The sequence below is a fragment of the Psammomys obesus genome, unplaced genomic scaffold (genome assembly GCF_907164565.1).
Source record: "Psammomys obesus unplaced genomic scaffold, mPsaObe1.curated_primary_1811, whole genome shotgun sequence".
Lineage (NCBI taxonomy): Eukaryota > Metazoa > Chordata > Mammalia > Rodentia > Muridae > Psammomys > Psammomys obesus.
The window spans coordinates 8,043,673-8,055,615 of record NW_026592732.1 but is presented as its reverse complement, the minus strand read 5'-3'; positions in this window follow the sequence as shown (position 1 = coordinate 8,055,615).

The window sequence follows — 11,943 nt, the reverse complement described above, 5'->3', positions numbered from 1 at the left end:
CACACACACACACACACACACACACACACACACACACACACACACACCTTTCCAACCAAATTACTTTGCAATCTCTTTTTAAAATTAATTTTTTATTAATTACAGTTTATTCATTTTGTATCCCAGCTGTAGCCACCTCCCTCCTCCCTTCCCAATCCTACCCTCCCATCCTCTTCTCCTTCTGTGACCCTCCCCCAGTCCACTGAGAGAAGAGGTCCTCTTACTGTTCCATCCTGCTAGACTATCAGGCCTCATCATGACTGGCTGCATTGTTTTTCTCTGTGGCTTGGTAAGGCTGTTTCTCCATCAGGGGGAGGTGATCAAATAGCCAGACACTGAGTTCATGTCAAAGATAGCTCCTGTTCCCCTTACTATGACATCCACTTGGGCACTGAGCTGCTATGGACAACATCTGTGCAGGGGTTCTAGGTTATCTACATGCATGTCCTTGTTTGGAGTATCAGTCTCACAAAAGACCCCTGTGCCTAGATATTTTGGTTCTGTTGCTCTCCTTATGGAGCATCTATCCCCTCCAGGTCTTTCATTTCTCCCTTCTTTGATAAGATTCTCTGCACTCTGCCCAAAGTTTGGCTATGGGTCTCAGCATCTGATTTAATTTCCTGCTGTGTAGAGTCTTTTATGGGCCCTCTGTGGTAGGCTCCTGTCCTGTTCCCTGTTTTCTCCCTCCTTTGATGTCCATCCCATTTACCTTTCTGAATGAGGATTGATCATTTTACACAGGGTCTTCCTTTTCTTAGCAATCTCTTGATGACTTAGGACTACCAGTTCACAAGATTCTGCATTGACCTGTTTAAAACAATGGGAATAAATTGTCTCCCTTATCAATGCCTTAATAATACCCCATTTACATTCAAGCATATCTTAGAAAGCAGCAAGGAATGACAGGAGTAAAATCAATCTAACCTGGAGGTATTGAGCAAATGTTCCTTAAGAAAACTGTATCTTATAAGATTTTAGAGAAAATTCCTCACTGCCCATCTTACATAGCTACGTAATTGGATGTACACATGATTAAAATCAGATAAAGTATGGGAAGGACATGCTCAGATATAAGACATTACGTACTATGTCCATCAATCAAAAGAGATAACTACTCCAACTATGCCTTTTTCACAAGACTGCTATTTTTTCTTAGGTTTCATGAATCAAACTAATGGTCCTTGAGCACCTTTACTCATGTGACCTCTTATCAATTTTAAGAATGTATTTTTCCATCTATTGTAACTTTGCTTGATATGAAGTTTCCCTGATACATTGCAATCTGTAGGAGTGTTCATTTCAATTTTTTGAATCCCAAGCCGTCAACCTGGAGAGAACTGGCCCAGAATCCAGTGTTAACAACCCCACTAGCACAGACTGTTGTCCACTCTACTGAGCAGCAGTGTAAGTTCACTAAGTCTGATTTCAATATTAGTCTTCAGTCTTCAGTTAATTTTTCAGAATACATAAACATACATATATGTGTGAGTGTAAATTTAAAAATATGTATTAAATAATACATATACTCTGAATTATATACATCTGTCATGGTGATAGAAACACATATATTGGTCATGTTCGGCATCAAAGAAGAAGCCTGCAAATCTTGCCAACTTAAAAGTTTATATAAAAGAGAAAGAAATGATAGTGGAGGAAAGAGACATTAAATATAATTCCATGGAATCTTTTGGTTGAGACCATCAAGGGCCAGAGATGAAGGAGATATAGGTGCAAGCAGTTCTTTATCAACTCCATAGTTTCATGTTCCTTGGGCTTCACACTCCATGTCTTCTCTCCATTTTCATAGATGCAATGTCTATACATGAGGACCTCTGTTTCCATTGTGAACTGTATAGTTTATGTGACTGAACCATTGAATGATAGCATTGATAGTTATTTTATTTGAGTCATTAGTTTTTCTTTTTAACAGATAATACTTATTTAAGGAACTACACCATAAAATGATTTTCTATGTTCAACAATGAACTGAAATCAAATTTATTTGAAATAATCCTAGACATTAATCATCAAAAAATATCAGACAATATCAACCACTCTTCAGAACACAATCATGAAAATGGTGGGTAACACACTGAAAACATGAAAATGAAAATTTTAAAAAAGTGTTGCTCAATTACATGGGTAAAGTTGGTTAATGTAACAAACATCAAAAACAAAACAAAAAAACACAAGCCATCAGTGTTATTGCCAATGCTGAGGGCAAATTTTCCATATTTGCTTTTGGATTATCTACCAGTCACTGATATCATAGTCTTGTACTTCTTATGCTACAGAGGCTTTCTTACCATTGGAGGGCAGCCAAGACATGAATGAGTAGCTCAGATCCTGGAAGCATAGTAGAGATGGAGATGATAAGGACAATGGTGAAGAATTGTGTTAATATTTTGATGAGCATTGCTTTGAATCTGTAGATTGCTTTTGGTAGGATGATCATTTTTACTATGTTGATCCTATTGATCCATGGACATGGAAGATCTTTCCATTTTCTGATATCTTCTTCAGTTTATTTCTTCAGAAAATTGAAGTTTTTTCATACAGATCTTTCAGTTGCTTGGTTAGAGTTACACACCAAGATACTTTATATTATTTGTTGCTATTGTGAAGGGTGTTTCCCTAGTATTTTCTCGGCCCATTTGTCTTCTGTATACATGAGGGCAACCAAGTTGTTATGGGTATTTTTGTTGTTGCTGTTGTTGTTTTAGTTCATTTTGTATCCAGCCATTGTGTTGAAGGAGCTTATCAGACATAGGAATTATCTGGTAAAACTTTTGGGATCACTCATGTATACTATCATATCATCTGTGAAAAGTGATACTTTGATTTCTTTCTTTACAGTTTGTATCCCTTAATCTCCTTTGGTTGCCTTATTGCAGTAGCTAGGACTTCCAGTCCTATGTATTTCTTCCAGTTGAAGAAATACAGAGAGAGTAGTCAGCCTTGCCTTGTCACTGACTGCAGTGGGATTAATTTTGGTTTCTCTGCATTTGTTTTGATGTAGCTATAGTCTTGTTTTATATGGCCTTTACTATGTCTGTCTAGGTATGTACTTTGTATCCCTGATCTCTCTGGGATATTAAATGTGAATATGTTTTTTTACAGACCTTGAAAGAACAATTCTCAACCTCATATGTAAAAACAAACAAACAAACAAAAAACCCAGAATAGTTAAAACAATCCTGTACAATAAAAGATGTTCAGGAGGTATCTATGGCCCTGATCTCAAGATGTACTATAGAGAAAAAGTAATAAAAATGGCATGGTGTTGGTGTTGAAACAGACTGGGTGATCAATCAAACTGAATGAAAGACCCAGAAATAAACCCACACAAATAAGGACACCTGATTTTTGACAAAGAAGCCAAAACCATACAATGATCTTCAAAACATGGTGCTGGTCTAACTGGACACCTACATGTACAAAATGCAAATAGATCCATATTTAGTACCCTGCACAAAAGTAAAGTTCAAGTGGATCAAACACCTCAATATAAAACACACGTACTAAATCTGTTAGAAGAAAAAGTGGGGAAGAACATTGATCACATTGATCACAGACAACTTCCTGAACAGAACACCAACAGCTCAGGCCCTAAGACCAACAATTAATAAATGGGATCTCATGAAACTGAAAAACTTCTGTAAAGCAAAGGACACTGGCAATAGAATAAAACAGCAGCCCTTGGACTGGGAAAAGATCTTTAACAACCCTACATCTGACAGAGAGTTAATATCCAGAACATATAAAGAACTCAAGAAATTAAACAGCAATAAACCAAACAATCCAATTTAAAAAAAATGGGGTACATAGCTAAACAAAATTCTGAACATCAAAGTATGGCGTGGTGGAGAAACACTTAGAGAAATGTTCAGTGTACTTAGTCATCAGTAAAAGACAAATCAAAACAACTTTGAGATTCCATCTCATACTCATTAGAATGACTAAAATCTATAACTCAAGTGATAACACATGTTGAATAGATTGTGGAGAAAGTGGAACCATTGTCCAGTGCTGTTGTGAATATAAATTTATATACCACTTTGCAAATCTGTCTGTCACTTTCTCAGAAAATTAGAAATACTGTTACTTCAAGACTTAGCTATACCCCTCCAGGCCTCATATCCAAAAGATGTTCAACTATAAAACAAGGACATTTGCTCAACTATTCATAGCAGGTTTACTCATAATAGCCAGAATCTGGAAACAGCCTAGATGTCTGTCAACCAATGTATGGATACAGAAATTGTCATACACAATGTAAATACACAATGGAATATTACTCAACTATAAAAAAACAAGGAAATCATGAAATTTGCAGGCAAATGACGGAACTAAGAACAATCATCCCGAGTGAGGCATCCTTGAAGCAGAAAGACATGCATGGTATACACTCAATTGTTAGCCAATATTAGCTTTATAATATAGGATAAACATACTAAAATCTACAGACTTAAAGAAGCTCAACAACAAGGAAGACCCTAGGGAAGATGCTTAATTCTCCTTCAGAAAAGATAACAGTATAAACACCAAAAGTAGTAGAAGAGAGGGAACAGGATGGGAGCATACTACAGATGATCTCTGAAAGACTCCAAGCAACAAGGGATCAAAGCAGATGCTGAAACACATATCCAAACTTTGGGCAGAATGCAGGGAATATTATGGAAAAGGGAGAGATAAAAAAAAAAAAGACTGGGAGGGGACAGGAGATCTACAAGAAGACCAACAGAGCCAAAAAATCTAGTTCCAGGGGAGCCTACAGAGACTAGTGCATCAACCTAGGACCATGCATAGAGACGAACTAGACCCCCTGCTCAGATACAGCCCATAGGCAGCTCAGTCTCCAGGTGGTACACTCAAAAGGGGAGCAGGGACTCTATCTGACATGAACTGGATTGCCTGTTCTTTGACCATTTCCCCCTGATGGAGTGGTCATGCTAGGCCACAGATAAAAAGGATTCAACCAGTCCTGATGAGACCTGCTGAGCTAGCGTCAGATAGTAGGAGAGAAGGACTTCCCCTATCAGTGAACTAGAGGAGGGGGATAGAGGGAGAAGAAGGAGAGTGGAGGACTGGGAGGAGATGAGGGAGGATCTACAACTGGGATACAAAATGAATAAATTGTAAAGAGGAAGAAGAGGAAGAAGAAGAAGAAGAAGAGAAGAACAACGGAAGACAAAATTAAAAAGAAGGAAGAAGAGCTGCAGGAGGGAGGGGATGAAAGTGGAGAAAGAGAGGAAGAAAGGAAGAAATGAATGTAGGGCAAAAAATGTGGAAGAGCACAGAGTGGGCAAAAGGAATGAAGAATGTAAGGAATGGGATGATTTACACCATTAAAATCTCATTTATTTATATGTCTATTTATCTATCTATCTATCTATCTATCTATTCATTTATTTGCTTGCTTGTGTGCTTTTTTCTGGTGTTTTAGTATTACTGAATGAAACAAAATAGGGACCTGCCTGGCACAGCACCAGTTTCAGAAAATGAGTATTCAGTGATTGAAGGAATACAGTGAACAGAATGCTAATAACTATCACATCTGCAGATGCCGTCCAGTGATATTCAATGTCTATGGAAGTTATTAGCGGTTCTTAGTGTAATCAACTATAAATCAACCAGTATCTTTTTTGCAAATGAGATATGAATATAAATAGAAATGCATCTTATTAAGTAAAGCCTTATTAAATCTATCAATGTAAATAGAATTTCATGTAAGTTTTATACTTTTTAGGCTCTGCATCTTGTAATACTGTTGTAAAATGATTAGCCAACTCTAGTATGATTTATTCAAATCTTCGGGGTTTGCTTTTGTTTTTATTTTTTTATACTTCCAATCGCAATTTAAAAAACTTTCATTCTATGAAGCTGGTACTACCTACAATAGAGATGTATTTGGAGATAGAAAAATGTGTGGAACAAAGATCTGATTACAAAATGCAGTTAGGGGCTATCTAGTAAATACATGTGTCAAGTCCACAGATAAATTTCATTGTCCTGAATTTGTCACCATTTTGTATAGTCCGTGATCTACTCGCGTGCCAGTTAGTTCCACTTTTAAGTGACACATCATCATCACTTGAAAGACTAATAATATTTAATGTGTCTATTGTCACTTTGACATTGTTCATGTAATGACATTTATTGACTAGTAAGTGTGTCAACAGGTTCCATGGTATTAACATGCTCTTCTTTATCAGATTCTATGTATCTGGTTTTAGGTTGAGGTTTTTGATCCATTTGGAGTTAATAATATGTATCTATTATTTCATTTTTCTATATGCAGACACCCAGTTTGACTATCACCATTTGTTAAAGATGTTTTTTCCACTGTGTATTTCTGTTTCTTTCTTTTTTTCTGTCCTCCTGCTCTACATACAAACCTAAGAATGCTTACAAATGAGTCTAGGGTGACCATACAGCCCTTTAGCCTTGAAGTTCACAGTCTGAAGAAGCATGATTAGTGAATCTATTGTCTAAAGTGTGGTTTTGTTACAGCAGCCACTTTGTTGGGTCACATTAATAATCATCTGGAATATTCTGAGTTAAGTGAGTGTGTAACATACATCCCATTTACAATGGTTTCCTTCCTTCCTCTGCACTCATCAGATTGTTAACTTTGATTCATTACCACACTCACAAAAGTGTCTTTTTATTAATTATTAAAATATATATTCACAGTAATGAAATATATGCAAATTCAGAGATTGGATAAATAGTTGCTGTTTTTCCTCCTTTGATACTGTTTTGTGATAGTGAACTGGGTTTATAAGTCTCACTGAAACTTGGGTACATAGAAAAGTATTTCCTCAGCTTCCTTTTAATTATTTTAATAGTTCAAATTATTCTTCCCCTGCTCAATATTTTTCACATTAGAAAACATTAGCTAGGTTTTCAATCACAAACAATACATAAAGTTTGACCTCCTCGTCTCTGCACTCTTTCACAAAGATGAATTTCACTTATGCTATTTAAAGAATCTTAAATCACTTCAAAATATTTTAATGTTAAGATGTTTTATGCTGAGAAGTGTTGAATTTCTCTAGCCTCTTGTACTTTCACGTCACATAGTCCTCAATTTAATAATATTCATCTTGAAGTACTTCTCAAAAGTATTTGTATATTCTTATGCAAATTAACCTTTTTATTTTATTTTTTTAGTTATTACACTTTATTCACTTTGTATCACCCCATAAATCCTTCCCTCCTCCCTCCTATTTCCACCTTCCCTCCCCTTTTTCCATGCATGAACCTCCCCAAGTCCACTGACAGGGGAGATCCTCCTCCCCTTCCCTCTGATCCTAGTCTATCAGGTCTCATCAGGAGTAGCTACATTGTCTCCCTCTGTGTGGTGGTAAGTCTGTTCCCCTCTCAGGGAAATGTGACCAAAGAGCAGGCCAATCAGTTCATATCAGAGACAGTCCCTGTTCCCATTACTATGGAACCCATGTGGACACTGAAATTTCAAGAGATCATGGGTATGTAGACTTATGTTTGGGATTTAAATTAAATTCTATTGACCAACCTATCTTTGGGTCAGTGCCATGCTGTTTTAAGTACTATAGATCTGTAGCACAACTTAAAATTGGGAAAGGCAAGACTCCAGCAGCTTTTTTTTTAATTGTTGAAGATGACTTCAGCAATCCTGAGTTTCCACAAGAGCCTAAGAATTGTCTAATAACTCTCCTTGATGTTAACTGTTTCTTGGATTCAGCAGAGGAAAGGATCCTGTTTTCACATCCATCATGTTATTCTATGTCTTTTTAATATGGAATTGAGGCCATTTATGTTGAAAGATATCAATGACCAATGATTTTTTATTGCTGGTATTTTGTTATTTTTGGTTGTGTTGGTTGGTGTTGGGTTCCGGCAAAAGCCGAGAATATTCACTTCAGAGACCGAAGATTAAAAATGCACCCTTAATTTTCTGCACCCGCAGGAAGGTGGTCAGCTAGTCATCTGAACTAGGTACTGGAGGGGAAGATGTATTACATATTTAAAGAGTGAAAACCATAGAGCAAATGTGATGAGGGTGGCTTGAAATTTTAATATGTCTGCTTTTATATGTTAGTTGGTCTTTTTCCCTGAAGCTTTTAATATTCTTTCTTCTTTATTTTCTATATATCTAGTGCCTTGAATATTATGTGTCAAGGAAACTTTATTTTCTTGTTCAGTCTTTGGTGTTCTGTATGCTTCCTGAATCTTATGGGCATCTTCTTTGTTAAGGAATTTTTTTCATGATTTTGGTGAATGTATTTTCTGGGACTTTGTGGCAGGTTTCTTTCTCTTTTTCTTTTTTCTTTTTTTTTTCCTTTTTTAAAAGACATTTATTTATTTTATAAACATGTATGTGTGTTTCCTTTGTAAGTTTTTTTAATTAATTATACTTTATTTATTTTGTATCCCCCAGCCCCTCCTGCCCTCCCAATCCCACCATCCCTCTCTCTTCTTTACTCATGCCCCTCCCCAAGTCCACTGATAGGGGAGGTCCTCTTCTCCTTCCTCCTGATATTAGTCTATCACATCTTACCAGGAGTGGCTGCATTGTCAGCTTCTGTGTCCTGGTAAGGCTGCTCCCCCATCGGGGGAAAGTGATCAAAGAGCAGGCCAATCAGATTATGTCAAAGGCAGTCCCTCTTCCCATTACTATGTAACCCACTTGGACACTAAACTGCCATGGGCTACATCTGTGCAGGGGTTCTAGGTTATCTCCATGCATGGTACTTGTTTGGAGTATGTGTCTCTGGAAAGACCCCTGTGTTCAAATTTTCTGGTTTTGTTGCTCTCCTTGTTGATTTCCTGTCCTTTCCAGATCTTACTGTTTCCCACTTCTTACATAAGATTCCATGCACACTACCCAAGAATTGGCCCTAAGTCTCAGCACCTGCTTTGATAGTCTGCAGGACAGAGCCTTTCAGAGGCCCTCTGTGGCAGCTTCCTAGCTTGTTACCTATTTCTTCTTCTTCTGATGTCTATCCTCTTTGTCTTTCAGGATGGAGATTGAACATTTTAGTCAGGGTCCTCTCTCTTGATTAGTTTCTTTAGATACACAGATTTTAGTAGGTTTATCCTATATAACATGTCTATATGAGTGAGTATATACAGTGTGTGTCTTTCTGCTTCTGGGACAGCTTACTCAGGATGATCCTTTTGACTGCCTACAGATTGGGAAAGAATCTTCACCAACCCTTTATCTGACAGAGGACTCATATTCAGTATGTATAAAAAACTAAAGAAGCTGAAATACAGCAAACTAAGTAATCCAATTAAAAAATGGGGAACAGAGCTAAACAGAGAATTTTCTATAGAGGAATATCAAATGGCAGAGAAACACTTAAAGAAATGCTCAACATCATTAGCCATTAGGGAAGTACAAATCAAAACGACCCTGAGATTTCACCTTACATACATCAAAATGGCCAAGATAAAAAAGTCAAGTGACAAGACATGCTAGAGAGGTTGTGGAGAAAGGGAAACCCTCCTCCACTGCTGGTGGGAATGTAAACTTGTACATCCACTCTGGAAATCAATCTGGCACTTTCTCAGACAACTAGGAATAGCGCTTCCTCAAGATCCAGCCACACCACTCCTAGGCATTTATCCAAAAGAAGCTCAAGTACACAATAAGGACATTTGCTCAATCATGTTTGTAGCAGCTTTATTTGTAATAGCCAGAAGCTGGAAACAGCCCAGGTGCCCCTCAAGTGAAGAATGGATCCAGAAATTGTGATACATCTACACAATGGAATATTACTTAGCAACGAAAAATAAGGAAATCATGAAATTTGCAGGTAAAGGTGGGATCTTTTTCTTTTTCTATTCATAAAATTTTTAAGTTTCATCTTTACACAGTGTGCCAGATTTCCTGAATATTTTGTGTTAGCGATTTTTTAGATTTAAATGTTTATTTGACTAATATATTTAGTTCTTTATCTTCTTATCTTCAGTGTCTGAGATTCTTTCTTCCATCACTCACATTCTGTTGGTGAAGATTGCCTTTGAAGCTTTTGTTTGAATTCCTGAAGTTTTCACTTCCAGATTTCCCCCAGTTTTTTTAATTAATTCTGTTTTCACTTCCTATTTCCATTATAAATTCTATTTCCAGGTCTTGATCACTATTTTTCATTTTTTTTTTCCCTAATATATCTTTGTGTTTTCCAGGGCTTCTTTATTGGATTATTTGCTTCTCCTTTAAAGACCACTATCCTATTCATAAAGGCTAATTTAAGGTCTTTTTCTCATGCTTACACTATGTTAGTATATTGAGGGTCTGCTGTGTTAGGGTCCCAGGGCTTTAGTGGCGACAAATGCTCCTGTTTTTTATTTTGTTTGTATGCTGATGCCTAAGCATCTGCAATTGGAAAGATTATAGTTCTAGGTGCTGACATCTTTTTTTTTTTTTTATTGCCTTTGTTGGGTAAGTGGTGTTTATTATTGTTGTTAATGGTTTCTATTTTCTCTCTACATTAGGAGAGTGTGGTGGTTGTGTGTTGCCTAGTAGGAAATTATCTTTGGACCTTATAGGTGTGGACACTGAGCATTTAAAGTAAACTGTGTTTCTGGGTATTGGGAGCAAACACTTAAGAATGGGGTAAGTTATGTTCTGTATCTGAGGGATTCACAGGAGGGAGCACAGCAGAGTGTTCCTCTGGAATATGTTTATTTAGTCCCCTTGAAGTGGGAGATGAGAGTTATGAGATGTCACCCCAGAAGTTCTGCTATAGAGATAGGGATTAAAAACTAGGCAATTGGATCTAGAGGAACAAAGAAAGAGAACAATTCATAGTCAGCTGCCTACTTCCCTGGAATGAGTGACCTATGGGTTAGGAGGGAGTAACTGCTAGAATTGGGGGGGCAGTGAAATAAAGCAAAGAGATAAAAGGGGGAGGTCTTTGAGATCTGCAGGAGATAGGGATGGGATAGGAAGGCTTCACCAAGGTGTTATGTTGAAGAGGTAAGGATGAGACTAGTGGATTGGACTTGGAAAAGAGGAGGGAATAGTCAAGGTCCTCAGTTAGCTTGCCTATGTCCTTGGCTGGCAGAGCTGTTTTGTTCACTGGGAAAGTTTGCTGGTGTTGGAGGCAGGGATATTGGAATGAATTGATGGGAGGAAGGTTGGTTGAGATGATTTTTATGTTATAGTGGGGATGAGAATAGAGTCAGAGAGAAAAGAGAGATTGCAGCAAGTGTCTTGTTACTGAGCAGGAAATGAGGCGAAGGTATTAGATTTGGAGGAGCAGAAGCAGAGATGAAGATCTGCAGGAGGGCTACCTGCCTCCCTGGAAGGAATGGTCTGTGTGTTAGCATGGAGTAACTCTTGGATTTGAGGCCTGGGATAAAGCAAGAGTGGGGGGAAGAAGGTTAGAGAAAAAGATCTGTGATATCTGCATGGCACAGGGAAGGCTGCAGCAGGTGTTCTGAGGCAGATCTCCTATTGGGGCTAAGCCTGGGTGATTTGGACTGGAAAAAACAAAAAACAAAAAACAAAGTTGTTAAGAACTAATCACCCTATCTGCTTTCTTAGCAGGAGTAGCTTGTGGGTTAGCAAGGAGTGTGTGTTTGAATTAGGGTCTGTTCTGAGGAGACACTCTGTGAGATCTACTAGAGATGGTGTGGATGGAGGCTGCCATGAGTTTTCTGCTGCAGAACTAGGGATGAGGCTGGGGGATTGAATCTGTGAGAAAAGAAAGAGAAGTGAAAATCTGCAATTTGTCTATCTGGTCCTCTGGCAGGAACATTGAATTTTTTTGTTTCAATTTTCTTCTCTTCCATCGCATACATATTTACCTTTGGACATTAACCCATTCCAAATGGGTCTCTGTGCTTATATTACACATAATAGTGGGAAGGCTACTAAGAGAAATCAAATGCAAATGAATAGATAGATAGATAGATAGATAGATAGATAGATAGATAGATAGATAGATA